The sequence below is a fragment of the Orycteropus afer genome, unplaced genomic scaffold (genome assembly GCF_000298275.1).
Source record: "Orycteropus afer afer isolate SDZICR_OR568_19922 unplaced genomic scaffold, OryAfe1.0 scaffold00080, whole genome shotgun sequence".
NCBI classification, from domain to species: domain Eukaryota; kingdom Metazoa; phylum Chordata; class Mammalia; order Tubulidentata; family Orycteropodidae; genus Orycteropus; species Orycteropus afer.
This window is the reverse complement of record NW_006921667.1, coordinates 11,054,536-11,078,822: the sequence shown is the minus strand read 5'-3', so window position 1 is coordinate 11,078,822 and position 24,287 is coordinate 11,054,536. Positions and strand designations below refer to the sequence as shown.

Here is a 24,287-nt window from a genome sequence, read left to right as displayed (position 1 = left end):
TTTCTTATCACTGTTGACAAGTTAAAAGTAACACTTTAAATATTTTGATACTGGGCCTTGGATAAGGTTTCTTAATTCATAAAACAATACTATTTTATTGCCATTAACAAAGGTCTCCTGAGTATCGAAAAAGCAAACCTCATATTAAGCTATCATCCCTAAAATTTCTCATTCCTCCAGCCCTAGGCAACAACAAATCTTTCTGCCTCTAGATTTGCCTGATCTATACATTTCGTATGAATGGAATCATACAATATGTAGTCTTTTATGATTGATTCTTTCACTTAGCACAATGTTTTCAGGGTTCATCCAAGTCTAGTATATATCAGAACTATATTCCTTTTTGATGGCCTAATACTCTGTTGTGTGAATGTACCACTTTTAAGACAGATTTAAAGGAGGATGTGAAATGAGTGATGTCATTGCTGATGTCATTTCAAGATGGATCTTGGGTGAAAGCAGAGGATACCAGAAAGATGTTTACCTGCATTTTATTGACTATGCAAAGGCATTCAAATTATTCATAGCATTTCAAAGAATGAGAATTCCAGAACATTTAATTGTGCTCATGAAGAACCTATACATAGACCAAGGGGCAGTCATTCAAGCAGAACAAAGATGTACTGCATGGTTTAAAATCAGGAAAGGTGTGCATCAGGGTTGTATCCTTTCATTATATTTGTTCAATCTGTATGCTGAGCAAATAATCCAAGAAGCCACACTATATGAAGAGGAACATGGCATTAGGATTAGAGGAAAACTCATTAACAATCTGTAATATGCAGATGACATAACAATATTACATAACAATATTACATAACATAAGATTACATAACAATATGTAATATGCTTACTGAAAGCAAAGAAGACTTGAAGGAGTTACTGATAAATATCAAAGGCTGCAGACTTCAGTATGGATTACATCTCAACATAAACAAAACTAAGATCCTCACAAGTGGACCAATAAGCAACATCATGATAAACAGAGAAAAGAGAAGTTGTCAAGAATTTAATTTTACTTGGATCCACAATCAGTGCCATGGAAGCAGCAATCAAGAAATCCAGTGATGTATTGCATTGCACAGATCTGCTGCAACAGACCCTTTAAATTGTTAAAGAGCAAAGGTGTCACTTTGAGAACTAAAGTGTGCCTCACCAAGTCCATATTTTCAGTCACCTCATATGCATGCTAAAGCTGGATAATGAATAAGGAAGATTAAAGAAAATTGATAACCTTTGAGTTATGGTATTGGCAAAGAATATTGGATAGATCTATCATGGACTGTCAGAAGAACAAACAGATTTGTCCTTGAAGAAGAATAGCCAGAATGCTCCTTATAGCAAGTCTGGTGAAACTTGATCTCATGTACTTTGGAAGTGTTATCAGAAGGGACTAGTCCCTGGAAAAGGACATCATGCTTGGTGTAAAGGGTCAGCAAAAAAGAGGAAGACCTACAGATGGATTGAAGTGGCCACAGCAGTGGACTCAAACATAGGAACGGTTGTGATGATGGTGCAGGACTGGGCAGTATTTCATTCTCTTACGCTTAGTAGGGTTACTATGAGTCAGAACTGACTTGACAGTACCTGTCAACAACAACAAATAGATATGTACAACATTTTATTTGTCTATTGGTTGATGTACATTTAAGTTGTTTCCACCTTTTGGCTATTTTGAATAATAGGGCTTTTAACATTTGTGTACCAGTTTTTGTGTGCACATCTTTTTATTTCTCTTTTCTGTATACCTAAAAGTGGAATTGCAGGGTCAAATGATAACTGTTAAATTTAAGAAACTTCCAGGCCATTATCTGAAGTGGCTGAACCATTTTATAATCCCAACAGCAGTGTGAGAGTGCTAATTTCTCTACACCCTCACTAAAATTTATTATTATCTGCATTTTTATTATAGCCATCCTATGGATATAAAGTCATACCTCATTGTAGTTTTGATTTGCATTTCCCTAATGATTAATGAGGAGCAGAAGGTTGACAGTTCAAACCTACCAAATACTCCAGTGAAGAAAGATGAGGCAGTCTCATTTCCACAAAGATTTATTTATTGTTTTTTATCTATCTATCTATTTATTTATGTCCTGTAGGGTGGCTATCAGTCAGAATTGACTTGATAGCAGTGGGATTAATGACTAATTATATTGAAAATCTTTTTGTATGCTTATTTGTTATTTGTCTGTCTTAATAGAAATGTTTATTCCAGTGCTTTGTTCACTTTTTAATTGATCATTTCCCTGTTTACTATTGAGATGTAACAGTTTTCATGTATCTTACATGCAAGCCTCTTAACAAATATGTGATTAACAAATATTTTCTCCCATTCTCTAGATTCTCTTTTCACTCTTTAATAGTGTCATCGGAAGCACAAAATCTTTAATTTTGATGAAGTGCAGCTTACCTAGATGTTTTTCTTCTGTTGCTTGTACTTTTGTTGTCACCTCTATTTTTGCTCCTAAATATATTATCCTCGTATTTCTCACACTTAGATCTATGATCTATTTTGAGATACATTTAGTATGAGGCTGGGTTCTCTAGAGAAACAAAACCAGTGAAGCTTACAGAGAAATAGATTTACCTCAAGGAAATGGCTTTCATAGCTCTAGAGGCTGCCAAGTCCCAAGTCCATGGGCAAGATGTCAGGGTAGAGGCTTCTTCTGACGCACATAGCTGCAAAGGCAGTACAATAGGCTACTTGCTACAGAGGCCTGACAAATCCAAGATTATCAGGTAAGAAGGCAGGCTGCCGCCCCATAGGCCGTGAAGTCAGTAATTCCCAAGATGAGCATGGAATATGGCACACTGCTGGTTCAAGTCTAAATAACTGGAAGTCAGATGATGATAAGCCAGATATAAGATCCAGATCGAAAGCCAGAGAGCTTTGTCAGAACGTCTATATATATATATAGGAAGCAGGCCACATTCCTGAGGACACTCCCTTTCAGCTGATTGGCTGCTCATAACAGATCTCATCATGGAGGTGATTACCTTACATCAGATTTCATCATGGGAGATGATGACATTGTAACTGCTGAGCCACTGAGAATCATGGGCCAGCCAAGTTGACACACAGCTTTAACTATCTAGTCCACCCCTTGTTGACTTGGCACTTGTACATATCTCTTTAAACAATACATAATCAGAAAATAAAGATAATTATAAAGTCTTACTTGCACCTAACATGATACAGCTACACATGTAGAACCAAGAACTCATTTCCCCATTTATATCTTATATTTTAGATATAAGATGTAAAGAACAAAGAAAAGATGTAAAGATTGAGGAAACAAAGATATTTGATACAAACATAGAAGGAAGAAATACTCATAAAAAGCACAGTCCTAGTGTCTGCAACTGGTCACATGCTCTCATAGCTGGTATTTAGAACTACCTTTTTCCACCACCCATTCCCTTTGTCCTCAGCAAGCACATCAGCTGGTGGTGGTTCTTTGCCTGTGGGGTGGTTGGCCCAAGCCTTTATTCCTGAAGACTTGGGACAATTAGTACTCATGTCACATTTGGGTTGCTGTAGTTTTCCATTGATTTTAATCACAGGGCATTGTAGTACTAAGAGATGTCCTTAGAAATCTCCTGCATTCCAGAAATACTCTTCGTTAGTTCTGTTGTAGTTGTGGTTACATGCAGTCAAGTCATCTCTGAATCATAGCGCCCTTATGTACAACAGAATGAAACACTGCCCGGTCCTGTGCCAGCCTCACGGATCCGCTCTATGCCTGAGCCCATCGTTACATCCACTGTGTTAGTGCATCTCGTTGAGGGCCTTCCCCTTTTTTATTGACTCTCTACTTTACCAAGCATGATATCCTTCTCCAGAGAATGGTCCCTTCTGGTAAGACCAAAGTGGGTAAGATGAAGTCTGGCCATTCTTGCTTCCAAGGAGCATTGCGGCTGCACTTCTTCCAGGGCAGATGTGTTAGTTCTTTTAGCAGTCCATGATGCTCTCAGTATTCTTTGCCAACACCACAACTCAAAAACATCAGCTCTTCTTCGGTGTTCCTTATTCATTTCATTGTTCAGCTCTCACATGCATATGAGGTGATTGAAAATACCATGGCTTGAGTTAAGCGCACCTTAGTCTTCAAGGAGATATCTTTGCTCTTCAACACTTTAGAAAGGTCTTTTGAAGCAGATTTGCCCAATGCAGTTTGTTTTCTGATGTCTTTTTCTTTTCTTTTTTGGCCATCTGTTTATCTTCTTCAGATAAATGTTTATTCAAGCTCTTTGTCCATTTTTCATTGGGTTGTCATTTTGTTGAGTTGTAAGACTTCTTTATATATTTGGATACTAGATCCTTAGCATACATATGATTTGTAAATATTTCCATTTATTCTGTAGATTATCTTTTTTTTTTTTTTTTTTTTGCAGTGTTCCTTCCCCTCCCCTCCCACCCCTGGCAACCAACAAAGTTTCCCTCCATATATAAACCTTTCCTTGGCCCTCCACAACGAACTAATACTATATTTGTCCTTCTATGATTGACTTATTTCACTTGCATAATGTTCTCCAAGTTCATCCATATTATGCATTGTTTTGCAGACTCTACATTATTCTTTAGTGCTGCATGGCATTCCATTATGTGTATGTACCATAGTTTGGTCATCCGCTCTTCCACTGATGGGAACGTCAGTTGGTTCCATCTTTTTGCTATTGTAAATAGTGCTGTAATGAACATAAGCGTGCATGTATCTGTTCCTATCCTGGCTCTCACCTCTCTAGGATGGATATATACCTAGTAATGGGATTCCTGGATCAAATGGTATCTCCAATTGCAGCTTTTAAGGAATTGCCATATTGTTTTCCACAGTGGTATGTCACTTCACAGTCATACAAGCAGTATATGAGAGTCCCAATCTCTCCACATCCCCACCAGCATTTGTTATTTTCTTTTTCATTGAACCTTGCCATCAGTGCTGAGGTGAGATGGTATATCTCGTTGTTTTGATTTACATCCCTCTGATCACCAATGATTGTGAGCATCTTTTCATGTATTAGCTGGACACCTGAATTTCCTCCTTGGTGAAGTGTCTATTCATGTCTTCTGCCTATTTTTCAATTGGATTGTTAATTCCTTTGGTGTTGAGGCGTTTGAGTTTTCCATCAATCTTACAGATAAGTCCCTTGCCAGATAATGTAATTATCAGCAAATATGAATTTGTTGCTGTCATTTTTGTCATGTGGTTTCTCATTGTTTCAATTTCTTTGTTCTATATAATTTTCTATGCTGAGCTCGTTTTGTTTGTGAATCATGTTGTCACTTCCTTCATTGCTGTTGTTTTATTGTTTGTTGAATATTTATGCTAGTTCTTTTTTTTTATTTTGATGTGAAGGTTTATCATTTTTCTTTGAGTTTATCCTGTGATTTACAGTTTTCTTCCCCAGTGTAGAACAGTCCATTCTATCTTATAGTTGTCTTGACTTCCCTACCATTTAGAAGTTCTGTAACTACACAGATTTTTTCCCTCCTTTTGGTTTGTAGTTGTCGTCATTTGTTGGTTGGTTTCTCTGGTTCCCTGTTTACAGCCTTGTAGGCTTATTTACTTTGGATACTTCCATAGCTGGGTTGGTTTCTGGGTTATATCATCATGTGTTAGTGGTCAGTTGTTGTTGGTTGTTGTTGCTTATCTGTCCAAAGGGCTCCCTTTTAGCATCTCTTGTAAGGTTGGTCTGATTTTAACAAATTCCCTTAATTTCTGCTTATCTGGAAATGTCCTAATTTCACCATCATATTTGAAGACATTTTTGCTGGGTACATAATTCTTGGTTGGAAATTTTTCTCTTTTGGTGTTTTATATATACCATCCCACTGTCTTCTTGTCTGCATTGTTTCTGTCGAGAAATCCAAGCTTAGTCTTATTGGTTGCTCCTTGTAGGTAAGTTTTCGTTTTTCCTGTGCTGCTCTCATGATTCTTTCTTTGTCTTTGGTTTTGGTGAGTTTAATGATGATATGTCTTGGTGTTTTTCTTTTGGGGTCTGTCCTGTTTGGGGTTTGTTGGACTTCCTGAATGGATATATTCTCATCCTTCATCATATCAGGGAAATTCTCCTCCAACAAATCTTGGACAATTTTCTCAGTGGTTTTATTTTTTCTCTTCCTGTTCTGGAATTCCAATGACATGTAGGTTATTCCTTTTTATGGTATCCCACATGAACCTTAGGCTTTCTTCATTTTGTTTTGATCGTTTTTCTGATTGATCCCTTTCCAAAAAAGTATTCAGGTATTTGTCTTCAATTTCATTAATTCTGTCTTCCATTGCATCAATTCTACTCCTTTGCCCTTTCAATGTGTTATCTATTTCTGACAATTTAGTATTAATCTTCTGGATTTCTATCTGTAGATTTAGAATCTTTCTAATTTTTCATTTATTTTCTCATTTTGATCTTGTACCTTCTTCCAGAATTCTTCTAGGGTTTTGTCTGTGTTTTCTTTGGTCTGTCTCTCAATCCTTTGAAGATACCTAAATATAATTCTTTTGAATTCTTTATCAGAGAGTTCCAATGCTGTGTCTTCCTCAGGGATGTGTTTTGGTCTGTGTCCTGGTCCCTTGTTTGTCCTGCTTTATCTTGCTTCTTTGTATGGACTGTGATGCTCTGTTGTCTCTGAGGCATTGTGACATTTTTGTGTTTATATTTAACTGGTAATTTTATGTTGGAGTGACTTGCCCACAACTTTCGTTTTCTTTGTTTTGTTTGTATATTATGTATACAGGCAGGGTACTGTGCTGTGCCCCTCTATTCACTGGTTGACAGCATTTATACACTCACCACCTGTCTCGTTTCCTCTTGTCAGCCTGTCGTATGTCTTTGCCACCCGTGGCAAACAGAGCCTGTTTTTAGGTCCCTGCAATCCAAATGAGAGTGCTGTAACTTTAAAATCCAAAATGATTGCCACTTGTAAACATTCAAAATGGCTGCGCCCTCGGTCACTTTAAATATCCAAAGTGGCTGCCAGATGTAAACAATCAAAATGGCTATGCCCTCCGGACAGCAGAAAGTCCCCAGCTCAAGTTGTCTGCCTCCTTGCTGTTTCCCTTCCTAGTCATAGGCCACCAGAGCAGTTGTCCCTGCAGCCTTTGGTGACCAGGACTGATCTTTAGGTCAGTTCTCAGGTCTCAACCCCACTTGGAAATATTCAGGCTGTTGGTCTCGTCAGAGTAGCTGACAGTCTGCAGCTCCAACTGTCTCTGTACTCACTGTTTTCATTCAGGTTTTTCCACTAGTTGCTGCCTAACCCACCTCTGTATAGTTCCTTTCAAAGATCAGGGTTCCAAGATTATCTTCTATATCTCTGTCCATTGGTTTTTCTTTTCTTTGTTGAAGAGGGGCTGTGTCGCTTATCTGCCTATTCCTTGCTTATCTGCCTATTCCTCCATCTTATTGTAAGTTCCTTTGCTGTCTTTTTAATGACCTTTTGATTTCTTCATGGATGTTGCTCTTGATGTGATCCCACAATTACTCTGGTTGTCAGTCATCCATGTTCAGTGCATCAAATCTGTTCTTTAGATGGTCTCAAAATTCAATTGGGATTTAATCAAGGTCATATTTTGGCTCTTGTGGACTTGTTTTAATTGTCTTAAGCTTCAACTTAAACTTGCATATGAGCAGTTGATATTCTGTCCCACAATCATCTCCTCACCTTTTTTTTTTTGCTGAAAATAATGAGCTTCTCCCACTGATATAGTCAGTCTGATTCCCGTTACTCCACCTGGCAAAGTTTACATGTATAACTGCCATTTGTTTGTTGAAAAAGTGCTTGCAGTGAATAAGTCATTGGTTTTGCAAAATTCTGTCATGCAATCTCTAGAATTATTTATGTTACCTAGGCCATATTTTCCAACTACTGGTGATTCTTCTTTATTTCCAACTTTTGGATTCCAGTCACCAATAATAATTAACACATCTTGATTACATGTTCAGTCAATTTCAGACTGCAGACATTGGTAAAAATCTTCAATTTCCTCATTTTAGATTTTGGTGTTTGGTGCATAAATTTGAGTAATAGTAGTATTAACTGGTCTTCCTTATAGGTGTATGGACATTATCCTGTCACTGACAACATTGTACTTCTGGATAGGTCTTCATACACTCTTTATGACAATGAGTGCCACACCATTCCTCTTCAAGTTGTATTTCTCGGCATAGTAGATCATATGATTGTCTGATTCAAAATAGCCAAAACCAGTCCATTTCAGTTCACTTTATGCATTCCTTTTCATTTTTGACAACTCTCAATTTTAGATTCATACTTCGTACTTTCCATGTTCCATTATTAATGGATATTTGCAGCTGTTTCTTCTCATCTTGAGTTGTGCCACATCAGCAAATGGAGGTCCTGAAAGCTTTACTCTGTCCCCATCATTAATGTCAGCTCTACTCTGAGAAAGCTGTTCTCCAGTCATATTTTTAGTTCCTTCTGACCTGAGTGGCTCATATTCCAAACTGTAGAGACATTGTTTCAGAGCTATTCATAAAGTTTTCAGTAATATATGAGAGTGTTTCACTGCTATTCATAAGGTTTTCAGTGGCCATTTCTTTGAAAAGTGGATGGCCCCTTCCTTCTTCCAAGTGTCTTAGTCTGGAAGCTTCTCTGAAACCTGTCCACTATGTGTAACCCTGCTGCCATTTGAAACACCAGTGGCATAGCCTCCAGCCTCACAACACACAAACCTCCACAGTATGCCAAACTGCCAGACAAGTTTGTCTCCCTTAGCTGTTCCAAACAGCTCCGCTCACTTCCTGGTCTCCCCCAGCCACTCCAACACCTGCGTTGTCTTCAACCCCCTGGCTCACTCACTCAGCCTGCCCCTGGACACTCCCAAACACACTCGCCTTGCCTTCTGCCACTGGCTTATTATTTTCTTAATATAGTGTGAATCCAATTTCCCTTGATAATCAGGATCAATCACACCAGATGATACAGTAATTCCCTTCTTTGCCTGTGGATCTAGAGACATCTCAAAAAACTCAGTGCCATTGAGTCAATTCTGAGTCATAGCATGAGTCCATTGATTTCCAAGGCTGTGAATGTTAACCGCTATATGACCCGAGATCCTTAAGGAGCCCAAAGTGACTGGGTGGCACTTAACTTCCAGGTCAGTGGGATCAGTATTGTGTCTCCAGATGGGAGTATTCCTTCCTTTTGGACTAAGACCTCCAGATTCATAGGGAAAGGAAGCAAAAATGTTATGAGTATGTCACTAGGGTGAGCAATACCACTCCCATTTCCCCCCTTAGTTCTTGGGTGTGTGAATCCTGGCTATTTCAGAAATAGCACCATATATTGGATGCTGGTTTAGAGCATACACAACCTACTAGAGAACATTGCCCCAACCCTGCAAGGTATTACCACCTAGTGGCACTGTAATTGTGCCTTTAGAAGCCACTCCATCGTTTTTTCAAAAGGTGTTTTGTATGATGGGGAACATGTAAGACCAGTCAATACCATGAACATGGATGGACCCATTGCCACACTTCATTTGCTGTGAAATGAGTTCGTTGATCCAAAGCAATGCTGTGTGGGATACCATGATGATGAAAAAGGCATTTCGTTAGTCTAGAAATGATTGTTTTGGCAGAAGCGTTACATGCAGGAATGCAAATCTGTATCCAGAGTAAGAATCTACTTCAATAAGGACAAAATGCTGGCATTTCAGTATAATCAGCCTGCCACCCCCAAGGAATGGTTCCATATCATGGACTCAGTGCTGGTCTCTGCTTCTGGCACATTGGACACTCAGCAGTGACTATACTCAACTTGGCCTTGGCAAATAGAAGTCCATGTTGCTGGGCCCATGCACGACCTCCAAATGCCCCCACTCTTACTGGTGGGTCTCCTAGAATTGGTGTGAATTCAGAGTCAGTTTCCAGTAATCCCCAAAATGTCCGATTATTTCTTTTTTCCCTAATGAAAGTCACACTCATAAAAGGCCCAGATCTCTTTGGGGAGGCCTGGGAGAAAGATTAAAAGCATAAATTTTTGGCAGTATAGTAGGGTCCTTTCTCATGGGGACCCTGCCTTGTGTTCATTTAATGAGTTGTGAGTTCATTTAATGAGTTTAATGAGTTGGCTGAAGTCTGGGAATTGATTGAGGAGCTGTGAGTCTGTCTGGCAATTCCAGTTAGATTGCTGTTCCCTTGACCTACAATTCTTCCACTTGTACATACCAAGTAAATATTTTGTAGATTTTCCATCTGTTCACTCCTAGGGACACCATGGCTAAGTAGCTAGCACCTTAAGGCCACTATTCTGATTACTGCTTTGATTGTGCTATCCATTAAGGTAACTATGTAATCACCTTGTCTTTGTCATTTAAGTGCTGCCACTTGGCCCCTACCACCACAGGGTCCAGTCAGCCAGTTGTCTTAATTCAATTAGAGCAGTTTCCACTCTCATATCTGACTTACATAAAATAACAATCACAGCAGTCTTCAAGGATGCTGGGACTCTTTACAAATTTATTCCTCACCATTGTGGCTTTAAAAAAATGTGTCTCTGGGCACTCCATATGTGGGTCTATGGGTCTAATGTCATAAATCCACTCTAACCTGCCAGTTTCCCTAAGCCTTTTGATACCTTCTACAGTAAACCAAGGCACTTCTGATAATTCAACTTAATGTAGACTATGGCATAATCCATACTTCAGTAAACCAACCAAATAAGCTAAGATCTTTTCCTAACCTCTTGAACTGAAAAATTGAATGTGGAATCTGTGCTTAATGGGCCCAAATCAATAAACTCAAAATGATCCAACTTTATGGTCTTTGTACCATTATCCCACACCCTTAATAGCTATTTCCACACATATTCTCCAGATTTCTGTTTGTATGTATTAGAAAAGTCAAGCAGTTCGCATAACTCTTCCTGAGTCACACTTTGTACATCACATTTTGAGGCTTGCTGGAATTTAAGTCTAGTTGTATGTGTAGAACCAAAAATGGGTGGTGAGGGTGGTTCTTGGGAACATTTACTATTGTTTTGTAAAGCATCTGCCTCAGGCAGTGCCCCAGACAATGCCCCAGATACTGCTTCAGGCAGTCTCAGACTATGACTCATCAGGTACACCACTTTGTCTGGCGTAAGTAGGACCGTCCAGACAGCTTCCTTATACTTCTCATTATCACAAAATTGCAGAAAATGTGATCACTTAGAGCCTCATTTCTTACTAATACTTAACCTATTGGTGGTGATATTTTGCATATTAATATTGCCACTTCACACAGTGGATTAGCAGCACTTTCTTTACTAATCAGAGTCATCAGCACCTTTAAGACTATTCAGACTTGAGAACCAATCTAGAAAACTCATCCTCACGATTTTTCTTATTTAGAAGCACTCTTGGTACCAAATATCTTAGGCTGTGTTCTCTATAGATGCAAAACCAGTGAAGCTTGTATAGAGAGAGAGAGCACGCAATAGAGAGATTTATCTCAAGGAAATGACTCATGCGGTTGCTTGTAGAGCCTGGCAGGTCCTAAGCCCATGGACCAGACATTAGGCTGGAGGCTTCTCCTGACTCACATAGCTGCAAGGACTGGTGAACCCAAGATTAGCAGGCAGTACAGCAGGCTACTGGCCATGGAGGCTAATAAATCCAAGATTGGCAGGTAAGGTAGCAGGCTCCTGCCTCATAGGCTACAAAGATTGGTGTGCAATACAGCCAGCTCCTGGTTCAAGTGTAAAGAACCAGAATTCAGATGATGATGAGCCAGATGTAAGATCCAGATTGAACAGAAAGCCAGAGTCCATATATATTGGAAATGCAACTAATTGGCTACTCATAGCAGATCTCACCATGGAAGTAATTACCTTATATCAGATCTTATCATGGGGAATGACTATATCATGACTGATAAACCACTGAGAATTATGGCCCAGCCAAGTTCACACACAGCCTTAATCATCACAGTGTCTAGCTTCATTATTTCACATGTGGATATTCAGTTTTCCCAACACCATTTGTGGAAAAAACTTTTTCTTCACCACCAGTCTTGGCACCCTTGTTGAAAATCAATTTACCACAGACATACCGGCTTATTTCTGGACTCTGAATTTTATGCAGTTGGTCTGTGTTTTGATTATTGTAGCTTTGAAATTGAGTAATGTGAGTCCCCCCACCTTGGTTTTTCTTTTTCACAGTTTTTTTTGGGGGCTATTCTGGGTCCTTGAAATTCCCTATGAATTTTAGGATTACTGTTTCCATTTTGATCAGTAATGCATTGAATCTACCTATTTCTTTGAGGAGTATTACTGTTTTAATGATATTAAGTCTTCCAGTTCATGAACATGGCTATCTTTACATTTAAGTCTTCAATGTCTTTGAGAATTGTTTTTTCGTTTTCAGTGTAGAAATATTACATCTCCGTGGGGCAGTTTGTTCCTGAGTTTTTTATTCTTTTGGATGCTATTGTAAATATAATTGTTTTCTGAATTTAATTTGTGGTGAAAACTTACACAGCAGATTAGGTTTCCATTTAACAATTTCTATACATACTGTTTAGTGACATTGATTACATTTTCCACATTGTGTCAGCGTTCTTAATATTTCTGTTCTGGCTGTCCCGTTTCCATTATTCTTGCTTCTCTGTCCTCCCTGACCTTCTCATCTTTGCTTTAGAGTAAATGTTGACCATTTGGTCTCATAAATGATCAGGTTGTTTTCTGTTTTTCTTTTTCTTTTTTTCCTTAAAGGAGCACAGTATTAATGGTGACTTTGTTTATTTTATGTGCCAATCTGTTACTTAGCTAAAAGGTAACCTCCAGTAGCAGTTTCAGTTCATAGTTTAAAAGGTCCCTCAGGAAAATAGTCTCAGTAATTCTTATAGTCTCTGCCAGTCAAGTAAGTCTGGCCTTTTTCTTTTTTTTTCTTTTTTAAGAATTTGAGATTTCTTCTACAATTTTCTCCTCTTCTATCCAGGACCATTTAATTTATATTGTGGCCCCAGTCAGAATGATCAGTAGTGATAGTTCTTCTGGTATCTGGATAGGTGAGGCTGTGGTTCATGTAGGTCCTGTACACTAGTTTCTGTTTTGAGTCTTTGCTTTTCTTCTTTCTCTTTTGCTCCAAATGAATAGAGACCGATGGTTGTATCTTGGATGGCTGTTTGCAAGCTTTTAAGATCCCAATCACTACTTACCAAACTAGGATGTAGAATATAAAGTTAACAGACTATGCTGTACCAGTTAACCAAGATGTCTTGAGTATGGTCCTAAGCCTGATTTTTTTTTTTTTTTTTTTTTTTTTATGATTTTGAATTTTTTTCTATATTTTTCTCCTACTCAATCCAGGATCCCCTGTTGTGATCCTGTTCAGAGAGGTCAACAGTGGTAGCTGGATAACATCCTGTTCTGGTCTCAGGGTTATGGAGGCTCAGGTTCACATATTCTGTTAGTCCTGTGGACTAATTGTTTCCTCGTATCTTTGATTTTCGTCATGCTTCTTTTCTCTGGATGAGGAGAGACCAATAGTTGCTTCTTACTTGACCACTTACAAGCTTTTAAGACCTTAGTCACTACTCACCAAAGTAGTATGTAGAACATGGACATTGTGGATTATGTTATACCAGTTGACCTTGGTGTCCCTCCAGACTATGGTCCTGAGCCTCTAGGCCTAGCAACTCATTCCATTGAAGTGTTTGGTTATGGCTAAGAGGTTTTCATAACTTTGCCCTTGTATGCTCTACTATATTCATGGCTATATCTGCTGCACATACAGTACGTATGTAGATATATCCTCTGTCAAACCTGTGTATATTTGTTAACTTAAGGGTCTGTGTGGGAGCTCTGGTAGTGTAGTGCCTAAGGTACTTAATTGCTAACCAGAAGGCTGGCGGTTCAAACCCACCAGCCACTCCTCAGAAGGAAGATGGAGCAATCTACTTCTGTAGTGATACTGCCTCGGAAACCCAAGGAGGGGCCGCTATGAGTCGGGTCTGACTTGATGGAACATAACAACAACAAGAAGAAGGGTCTATGTATCCACTTGTTAGATTATTGTTATTACAGGATTGTGTGTCTAATACTTTGTTGCCTTTAACCCTTTTAACAGTCCCACTCTCGGTGTATGAGTGTTCCAGTATTTCCACACTCTTACCAGCATTTGTTATTTTATAATTTTTTTTTTTTTTTGAACTTTGCTATAAATGCTGGGATGAGATGATACCTCCATGTTGTTTTGATTTGCATTGCTCTAATAAGCAACATCATGATAAATGGAGAAAAGGTTTAAGTTGTCAGGGATTTCGTTTCACTTGGATCCACAGTCAACACCCATGGAAGCACCAATCAGGAAGTCAGACATCATATTGCACTGGGAAAATGTGCTGCAAAAGACCTCTTTAAAGTGTTAAGAAGCAAAGATGTCACTTTTAAGACTAAGGTGCACCCAACCCAAGCCATAGTATTGTCAGTCACCTCTTATGGATGTGAAAGCTGGACAATGAATAAGAAAGACTGAGGAAGAGTTGATTGATGCCTTCAAATTGTGGTATTGGCAAAGAACACTCAAAGTACCATGGACTGCCAGAAGAACAAACAAATCTATCCTGGAAGAAGTACAGCTGGAATGTTGCTTGAAAGTGAGAATGGCCAGACTTCGTCTCACCTACTTTGGTCATGTTGTCAGAAGGGACCATTTCCTAGAGAAGGATATCATGCTTGGTCAAGTAGAGGGTCAGTAAAGAAGCGGAAGACTCTCAATGAGATGGATTGATATGGTGGCTTCAGTGATGGGCTCAAGCATAGCAAACATTGTGAGGTTGGCACAGGACTAGGCAGTATTTCGTTCTGTTGTGCATAGGGTTGTTGTGAGTCAGAGCCGACTTGACAGCACCTAACAACAGCAATAGCTAACGATTGCACACATGTCTTCATGTGTTTATTAGCTGCCTGAAAGTTTTCATGCCCTTTGCCTATTTTTTAGTTGAGTTATTTGTCTTTTTGTTGTTGACGTGTTAAAGTTTTATATAAATTTTAGAGATTAGTCCCTAGTCCAATATTAGTCCAATAAGTCTTTGCTAAAATTTTCCCCCCAATTTTTAGGTGCTTTTTTTCACTCTTTTGGTGAAGTCTTTTGATGTACATAAATGTTCAATTTTTAGGAGGTTCCAGTCATCTAGTTTGTCTTCTGTTGTTCATGTTTTTAGTTATGTTTGATAGTGTGTTTATGCCATTTATTAAGACCCTTACATTTGTGCCTAATTTTTCTTTCATGATCTTTATAGTTTTAGGTTTTAAATTTAGGTCTTTCATCCATTTTGAGCTAATTTTTGTGTATGGTATGAGCTATATAGATCCTGTTTCATTTTTCTGCATCTTGATACCCAGTTTAGCCTTCACCATTTGTAGAAGAGACTGTTTCAAACCCCATTGAATGGGCTTTGATACCTTGTCAAAATTCAGCTGCCCATAAGTGTATGGATTTACTTCTGGGTTGTCAATTCTTTTTCATTCATCTATGTGTTTGTCATTGAACCAGGCTGTTTTGATTACTTTGGCTGTATGGTATGTTTTGAGATTGGGACTATGAGACCTCCTACTTTGCTGTTCTTTCAGTATTTCTTTGGCTGTTCAGAGCCTCTTTTCTTTCCATATAAAGTTGTCCCCATGTTTTTCCATTTAAGTAAAGAATGTTGTTGAAATTTGGATTGGGATTGCATTATATCAATACATGACTTTTTGCAGTATTGACATTTTCACAATGTTAAGTGAGCATGGAGCATCCATTTTTGTAAGTCTCTTTTAGTTTCTTATGTTGTTATGTGCTGTTGAGTCGGACCTGACTCATAGCAACCCCTCCTTGGGTTTCCGAGGCGGTGTTACTACGGAAGTAGATTGCCCAACATCCCTTCCGAGAAGTAGTTGGTAGGTTTGAACAGCCAGCCTTCTGGTTAGCAGTCAAGTGCCTTAGGCACTATGCTACCAGAGCTCTTTTAGTTTCTTAGAGTAGTGTTTTATAGTTTTCTTTGTATAGGTCTTTACATCCCTGGTTACATCTATTCCTGGGTTATTTTATCCTTTTGTGGGCTATTATAATTGGTACTGTTTTCTTTATTTCCTTTTCAGAGTTCCTCAAGTTAATGTAAATGAACTCAGTTGAATTTTGTGTGTTATCATTTACCCTACCACTTTGTGAATTCTTCTATTAGATCCAGTAGTTTTCTTGTGAAAACTGTGGGATTTTCTATGTATAGTATCATGTCATGTGCAAATAAAAGTAGTTTTGCTATTTCCTTTTCAATTTGGATACCTTTTATTTCCCTTTCTTGTCTTATTGGTGTAGTTAGGACTGCCAGTACAATATTGAATAAGAGTGGTGATAGTGGGCATCCTTGTCTTGTTCCCATTCTCAAGGGAAAGGCTCTCAGTCTTTCTCCATTGAGAATAATGGTGGTTATTGATTTTTCATATATGCTTTTAATTATGTTGAGGAATTTCCCTTTTTTTCTTATTTTGCTGAGAGTTTTTTTTTTTTTTTTTTAAATCAGGAAGGTGTTTTGCTTTATCAAATCCCTTTTCTGTATCGAGATGACCGTGTGATTCTTTTTCTTTGTTTTATTTATGTGGTTAATCACGTTAATTTATTTTCTAATGTTGAACCATTCTTGACTTCCTGGCATGAATCCCACCTGACCGTGATGTCTGATTTTTTTTTTTTTTTTTTTCATATGGTGTTGAATTCTCTGGGCTAGAATTTTGTTGAGAATTTTTGCATCTGTTTTATAATTTTTTGTATGAAGTGGCTTTACCTGACTTTGATGTCATGGTGATGGTGGCTTCATAAAATGAATTGGGGAATATTCCTTCCTTTTCTGTGTTTTGGAAGAATTTGAGTAGAATTAGTATCATCTCTTTCCTGAATGTTTGGTAAAATTCTCCAGTGAAACCATCTGGTCCTGGGCTTTATTTATTGACAGTTTTTGATGACATTTTCAATCTCTTTAGATGAAGGGTCTTTTATGTGTCTCTTTAGATTTTCTACCTTTGTGTTATATTAGATAGGTAATGTGTTTGTACAAACTTGTGTATGTCTTCTAAGTTTTCAAATTTGTTGGAGTACAGTTTTTCATTGTACTCTGTTAAAATCCTCTTTATCTCATTTGGATCTGTTGTAATGTCTCCAATTTCATTTTTTATTTTGGTTATTTACATTTCCTCATTTTCTTCTCTGTTTGGTCAGTAATTTGTCTGTTTTATTTATCCTGTCAGAGAAAATCTTTTCAGTTCTTTCTGTTGTTTTTCTGTTTTCTATTTCATTTATTTCTGCTTTAATCTAAATATCCTTTTGTAGTAGCTTTGTTCCTTTGTTCTTCCTTTTCTGTTTTTTCACGTTGTTAAGTTACTGATTTTGACATTTCTTCTTTTTAATGCCTGCATTTATTGCTATAAATTTCCCTCTGAGCACTCCTTTTGTTGATTTCCAAAGGTTCTGGTATGTGGTGTTTTCATCCTTGTTTATTTCTAAGATTTTTAATTTCACTTTTGATTTCTTATATTTAGTAGATTTTTAATAATGTGTTATTTAATTTCCTTGTTCTTCTTGTTATTCATTTCTAGTTTCATACTGTTTTGCTTTGTATAAGTTCAGTCTTTTTAAATCTATTGATGCTTCTTTGTAACCTAAAATACAATCTGGTTTGGAAAATGTTCCATATGAGTTGGAGAAGAATGTGTTCTGTTTTGCTGTAGGGTAGTAGTATGTTTTATCTAAGCCTGTGAAGTCTGATTACTTGATAGTGTTGTTTACTTCTTATATTTTTGTTGATTTTCTTTCTAGCTGTTCTGCCCATTGTCAAAAGTGGTGTGTTAAAATCTCCTCCAACTATTGTAGATCTGCCTATTTCTCTCATTCTGTTAGAATTTGTTTTATAAATTTTGAAGCTCTGGGATTGGGAGCATAAATATTTGCAAGTGTTATGTCTCCTTGGTGAATTACCCTTTAATTGTTCATAATATCCTTCTTTGTCACTTATAATGGATTTTAACTTAAAGCCTATTTTGTCAGATACTAATATTGCCACTCTTGTTTTCTTTTTGTTACTGTTTTTATGGTATATATATTTTTTCTACCCTTTGGTTTTTAACCTGTTTATGTATTTGTGTCTAAGGTGGGTCTCTTTTTGATAATGTATTGATGGATCATGCTAGTTAATCCATTCTGCCACTCTGTCTTTTGACTGATGTATTTAGTACATATACGTTCAATGTGATCATTAATAGGTATGGATTTACTGCTGCCATTTGGTTACACTTTTTTTTTGTGGTGTTTAATAGTTTCTTTGTTCATCACTTTCTATGATAACCTTTTATATATATATTTTTCTTTTCATTTAATTTTCTTCTTTATTTTGGTAAGTAGATGTATTCTTTTTATTATTTTTCTTTGCTGTTAACCTGAAGCTTACATTCATCATACTAAATTTGAAACAATCTGTTATATTTTGAGAGTGCCTCAACTTCCCCTCTATATTGAAGTTCTATAACATCCACCATTTTCTCCCCCATACCACTTTTTTTTTTTTTTTAATTGTCATAATTTACATCTTTATATCTCTGGTACCCTTTAATCAAGTTCATAGCTTTGTTTTGCTTTTTTAAAGTTTCTCCTTTTCTTGGTATCCGAGTGATGCTGTCATGTGTTTTTATTCTAGTTTGTTGTGTGATGTGTTTGTTTTTTTATCCAAAGGACTCCCTTTAATAATTCCTATAGGGCTAGTCTGGTGGTTACAGATTCCCTTAATTTCTGCATATCTGAGAATGCCCTAATTCTGCTGTCCCAAATGGCCATTATGCTGCATTGTGCCAGGAGGCAGGGCTTAGTCCATTGCAAATCTCTGTTTTCCCCCTTACCTCATTCTGTCTCTCCTTTAAATTGGTGCTCAATCTGTTTTTTCAACTTTACGTTTGATGTTCTGTTGTCCTAGATCATTATTGGTGTCTGTTTTACTTAGTTTCTCGAGTGTGTGTTGTCAGGACTCATTATGGTACATGTATCTTAAGATGTCATTTTTTTGTGTGTGTGATTTGGGTGAGCGTTTACAGAGCAAATTCATTTCCATACAGCAGCTCACATACACTTTGTCTCATGACATTGACTACAGTTTACCGCAGTGCAACAGCTCCCCTCCCACTTCCTCCCCATGGTTACCTCTTCCCTTGTGTCCTTCCGTCCATTCACTCCTGCCCCCTGAGCTGTCTCCCTGTGCATACACAGCCCTTCTTTTCTCTCATGATTGTTCTCTCCAAGGAGTATATCTACCTAATGTAAATGTTCACCTCATGTGCCTCTCTTGTTTGGAAGCCACAGGAGTGGGTTCAGTTCCAAACCTGAAGGGCAGCTAGGAGCCATAGTCTCGGTGGTTCCATCAGGCTCTATCAGACCAGCAAACGTGATCCCCTGCCCCCCCCCCTTTTTTAAATGATTTTGAGTTTTGTTCCATATTGTTCTTTCACTCTAATCAGGATCTACTACATAGATCCCCCTCTGAGTGGTTGACAGTGGTAGCCAGGCACCATTTAGTTCTTCCAGTCTCATAGTCATATAGGCTGAGGATCGCATGGTATACCAGTTGCTTGGATTAATTGTTTCCGTGAATCTTTGGTTTTATTCATACTTCTTTGCTCTGGACAAGAAGAGATCCATCATTGCATCTAGATGGCCTCTTGCAACCTTTTAAGATCCCAGTCACTACTTACCATAGTAGGATGTGGAACATTGTTTTGTGTAGTATGTTATGCCATATGACTATGGTCCCGAGCCCACAGGTGCAACTACTCGCTCCGTCTGGGTAGCTGGCTGTGGCCAAGAAGAGACTACAACCTTGTCCTTTGTCAGCTCTACTGTATACCTAGGAGTTCTTAAAGAACATACCAATACATTTGTGGGAACATTGTCTGCCAACCCTATCATGGTCTTGGGTACACTCCCTGCATAGACATGCCTAATAGTTGACCCTGTCCACCCATCTATCCACCTGTATACCCATGTTTGCCTTCACTGACAACGTAGTATGTGCAAAAGGGTTCATCTCTGTTGTCTGTACCTCCTACGTACCTCTCTCTGTCTTTCTCTTCCTGGGTGCCATCATGATGATCACTCACATTAGGTACATTGCCCTTTTCTTCACCTAACTCAATACTTGTCTCTACTTATCCAATAGTGTTCCCCCTCCACTCCTACCCCTTGTAACCAACAAAGAAAATTTCCTTTCATATGTAAACCTTTCCTTGAATTTTTACAGTAATGGACTAATACAATATTTTTTTTTCTGTGACTGACTTATTTCACTCAGCATAATGTCCTCCAACTTCATCCATGTTATGCAGTGTTTTGCAGATTCTACATTATTCTTTAGGGTTGCATAATATTCCATTGTGTGTATGTACCATAGTTTGATTATCCATTCTTCAGTTGATGGACACCTAGGTTGTTTCCATCTTTTGGCTATTGTAAATAGTGCTGCGATGAACATGGGTGTGCATATATCTGTTCTTGTTAAGATGTCTTCTTAACCAGAGCTGTTCTAGAATTTGGTTTTCTTTTTAATATATAGAAATACAACTGATTTTTGTGTGCCATTCTTTTATCTTGCAACTTTTACAGATTTGTGTATTAGCTCTGATTGGTTTATTGGTTGGTTGTTTGGTTTTTTTTTTTTTTAGGATTTTCTATATCAGATTACCTCATCTGTGAATAAAAATAGTTTTATTTCTTCTTGACCCTGTTTTCGATTCCTTGAGTTTCTTTTTCTTAATTAATGCTCTGCCTCCTGCTCCCAGCCCACTGGAGCTAGAGGCGTTTCTTCACTCAGATAGCTGCTGGCTGCTGAGGCTGAGAAGCCCCAAGGTTGACAAGTAAAAAGGCACAGTCCTGATGTTACCAAACCACACAGCAGGCCATTAACTTAAGTCCACTGCAAGCCTAAGGTCGGCAGAGCATAGCAGGCTGCTGAGCAACGACATGGCTACATGCAGGGTCCAAGCATGCCATAGGCTAGAGACCATTCCCAAACTATTTCTTGTATATGGGAAGCAGACCACATACCCAAAGCATCTACTCAGCTGCTTATGGTAGATCCCATCATGGAGTTGATTGCCAGTCTCATCATGGGGAAAAACTACCACCAGCTGTCCGGCAACTCAACCAGGCCCAGCCAAGTTGACACAAAAACAACCACCACAACATCCTTGTCTTGTTCTTGATCTTGGAGGAAAAGCTTTCAGTCTCTCACCATTGAGTATGATCTTAGCTGTTTTTTCATCAGTGTTCTTTATCATATTCCTTCTATTCCTAGTTTGTTGAGGATTTTTATCACGAATTGGTGTTGGATTTTATGAAAATAATTTTCTATAACTATGTTGAGATGATCATGTGGTTTTTTTCCTTTATTAATATAATATATTATTGAATTTTTGAATGCTGACCCAACTTTACATTCCTGGAATGAATCCTAGTTCATCATTGTCTTAGTTATCTAGTGCTGCTATAACAGAAATACCACAAGTGAGTGACTTTAACAGACAGATTTGTTTTCTCACAGATTAGGAAGCTGGAAGTCTGCCTTCAGGGTGCTGGCTTCAGCAGAAGGCTTTCATTCCCTTTTGGCCCTGGAGGAAGAAGATCCTTGTCTCTTCTGAACTTTTGCTTCTGGGCAGTTTTCATATGCCTTGGCATCTTACTTTCACCATCACTGCTTGCTACTCTTTGCCTAATCTGCTTGGGTTATTTCTCAAACATGATCAGTTTAAGATACATCCTACACTTATAGGGCCTCATTAACATAGTATAGAAAACACTGTTACCATATGTTGCTGCTGTTAGATGCACTCAAATTGGTTCCTACTCAGGGTGACCCAATGTGTACAGAACAAAACACTGCACGTTCCTGTGCCATCCTCACAGTCGTTGGCTTTGTTTGAGCTCATTATTGCATCCAGTGTGTCAGTCCATCTCAGTGAGGGTCTTTTCTTTTTTGCTGACCCTCTAATTTACCAAGCATGATCTCCTTCTCTGGGGACAGGTCCCTCCTGATAACATGTCCAAAGAATGCAAGCTGACATCTCACCATCCTCTCTTGTAAGGAGCATTCTGGCTGTATGTCTTCCGAGACAGATTTATCAGTTCCTGCCGGTCCATGGTATATTCAGTACTCTTTATCAGTATCATAATTCAAAGGGATCAGTTCTTCTCCACTCTTCCTTATTCACTGTCCAGTTTTTGTATGCATACAAGGTGATTGAAAATACAGTCACTTGGGTCAGGCACACCTTAGTCCTCAAAATGACATCTTTGCTATCTAACACTTTAAAGAGGTCTTTTGCAGCAGATTTGCCTAATGAAATATGTTGTTGGATTTCTTGAGTAATGCTTTAATGGGCACTTATTATGGATCAGGTAAAGTGCCACCACTCTCTGTCAGTTTGTCCTACTGTGATGGCTTGTGTGTTGCTGTGAGATTGGAGGCTATGCCACCGGTATTTCAAATAGCAGCAGGGTCACCCATGGTGAACAGGTGTCAGTGGGGCTTCCAGACTAAGACTCAGAAAAAGGAAGGGGCCATCCACTTCTCAAAGAACAGGCCAGTGAAGACCTTATGAATAGTGGTGAAACAATGTCTGATACATTAGTGGAAAACCTTTTGAATAGCCTTGAAACATTGTCTGATACAGTTCTGGAACATGAGTGCCTCATGTTGGAAGGCACTAAAAATATCACTTGGGAAGTGCTGCCTCCTCAAAATAGAGTTGACCTTAATGACATGGATGGAGTAAAGCTTTCAGGATTTCCATTTGTTGATGTGGCACAACTCAAAATGGGAAGAAACAGCTGTAAACATCCATTAATGAATAGATCATGGAATGTGCAAAGTATAGATCTAGGAAAATTGGAAGTTGTAAAAAATGAAATGGAATACATAAAGATCAGTATCTTAGACATTGTTATTGTTGTTGTTGTTGTCATGTGCCATCGAGTCGGCCCTGACTCATAGCAACCCTTCCTTGGGTTGCCAAGGCAGTATCACTACGGAAGTAGATTGCCCAACCTTCCTTCCAGGGAGTGGCTGGTGGGTTTGAACCTCCAGCCTTCTAGTTAGCAGTCAAGTGCCTTAGGCACTATGCTACCAGAACTTCTATCTTAGGCATTAGGGAGCTGAAATGGAGTGGTTTTTTCCATTTTGAATCAGACAGTCATATGATTTACTATGCCGCAAATGACAAATTAAAGAGAATGGTATTGAAGGAAGAAGTCAAAGCTGCACTGAAGAAATTGATGAAAAGTGAGATTTCAGGGATTGTTGGAATACCTGTTAAGATGTTTCAACAAATAGTTCTGTGCTGGAGGCACTTACTCATCTATGTCAAGAAATTTGGAAGACAGCTACCTGGCCAACTGACTGAAAGAGATCTATATTTATACCCATTCCAAAGAAAAGTGATCCAACAGAATGTGGAAATTATTGAATTGTGGTGTGGTAAATTACCTGGTATGGCTTTTCTAGCCGTAAGTCTTTGTAAACTCTGTGGTGGAATTTGCTATGAGCAACTGAGGAGCTCCTGATTGTAAAAGTTATCCACCTGGGTATTTCTAGTGGGTATGGCACAAAGCAATGTTCTGGGAGGTTCACTCTCTCTCAGGTGCTTAGTATTCTGATGTTATGATTGGCTAGTTTGGCCACTCTGCCAGGCTGAAAAGGAGATCTCATAGAGGCAGAACTCTCTCTGACTACTGGGTGAGAAGAATGTGCTACTGTGAGGAAACATGCTCCTGAGAGACATGCGCTGCTGGGAAAGAGACACAAGAGACATTAATTGCTGAGAGAGACACCAAGGGACATGCACTGCTGGGACAGAGACTGTGAGAGACTTTTGGGTGAGAGATGGCAGGCTGAGAGAGATTGAGCATTTTTCCTGAAGTTGAATTGTAATCTGGTGCTTCCCTAATAAACCCCATAATCTGTGAGTTCTGTGTGGCCACTGCAGTGAATTATCAAACTCAGGAGAGAGGTGGTGGTTACTTTGGGAGGAACGGTTGGTGAAAGGGCTGGAGGGAGGCAACATATCTGGCCTTGCAGGAATAGGACTTGGGCTACTGATAGTGATTCTGTTTTCCTCTTGTATGGTTAGAGGTCAGAAGATGGTCTACTTGCCTTTTTTGCATGAATGATACTATTAATATTACACACAACTAAAATTTTGCTGAAGATAATTCAAAAATGATTGTAGCTGTATATTGACAGAGAACTTCCAGAAATGCAAGCTGGAT

General features: G+C 38.5%; 1 protein-coding gene across 1 annotated transcript in view; it reads left to right on the top strand.

Moving 5' to 3' along the window:
• The window catches only part of AKAP10 (A-kinase anchoring protein 10), a 183,949-nt gene that overhangs the window by 126,005 nt on the left and 33,657 nt on the right, over positions 1-24,287 (top strand). The window lies entirely within an intron of this gene.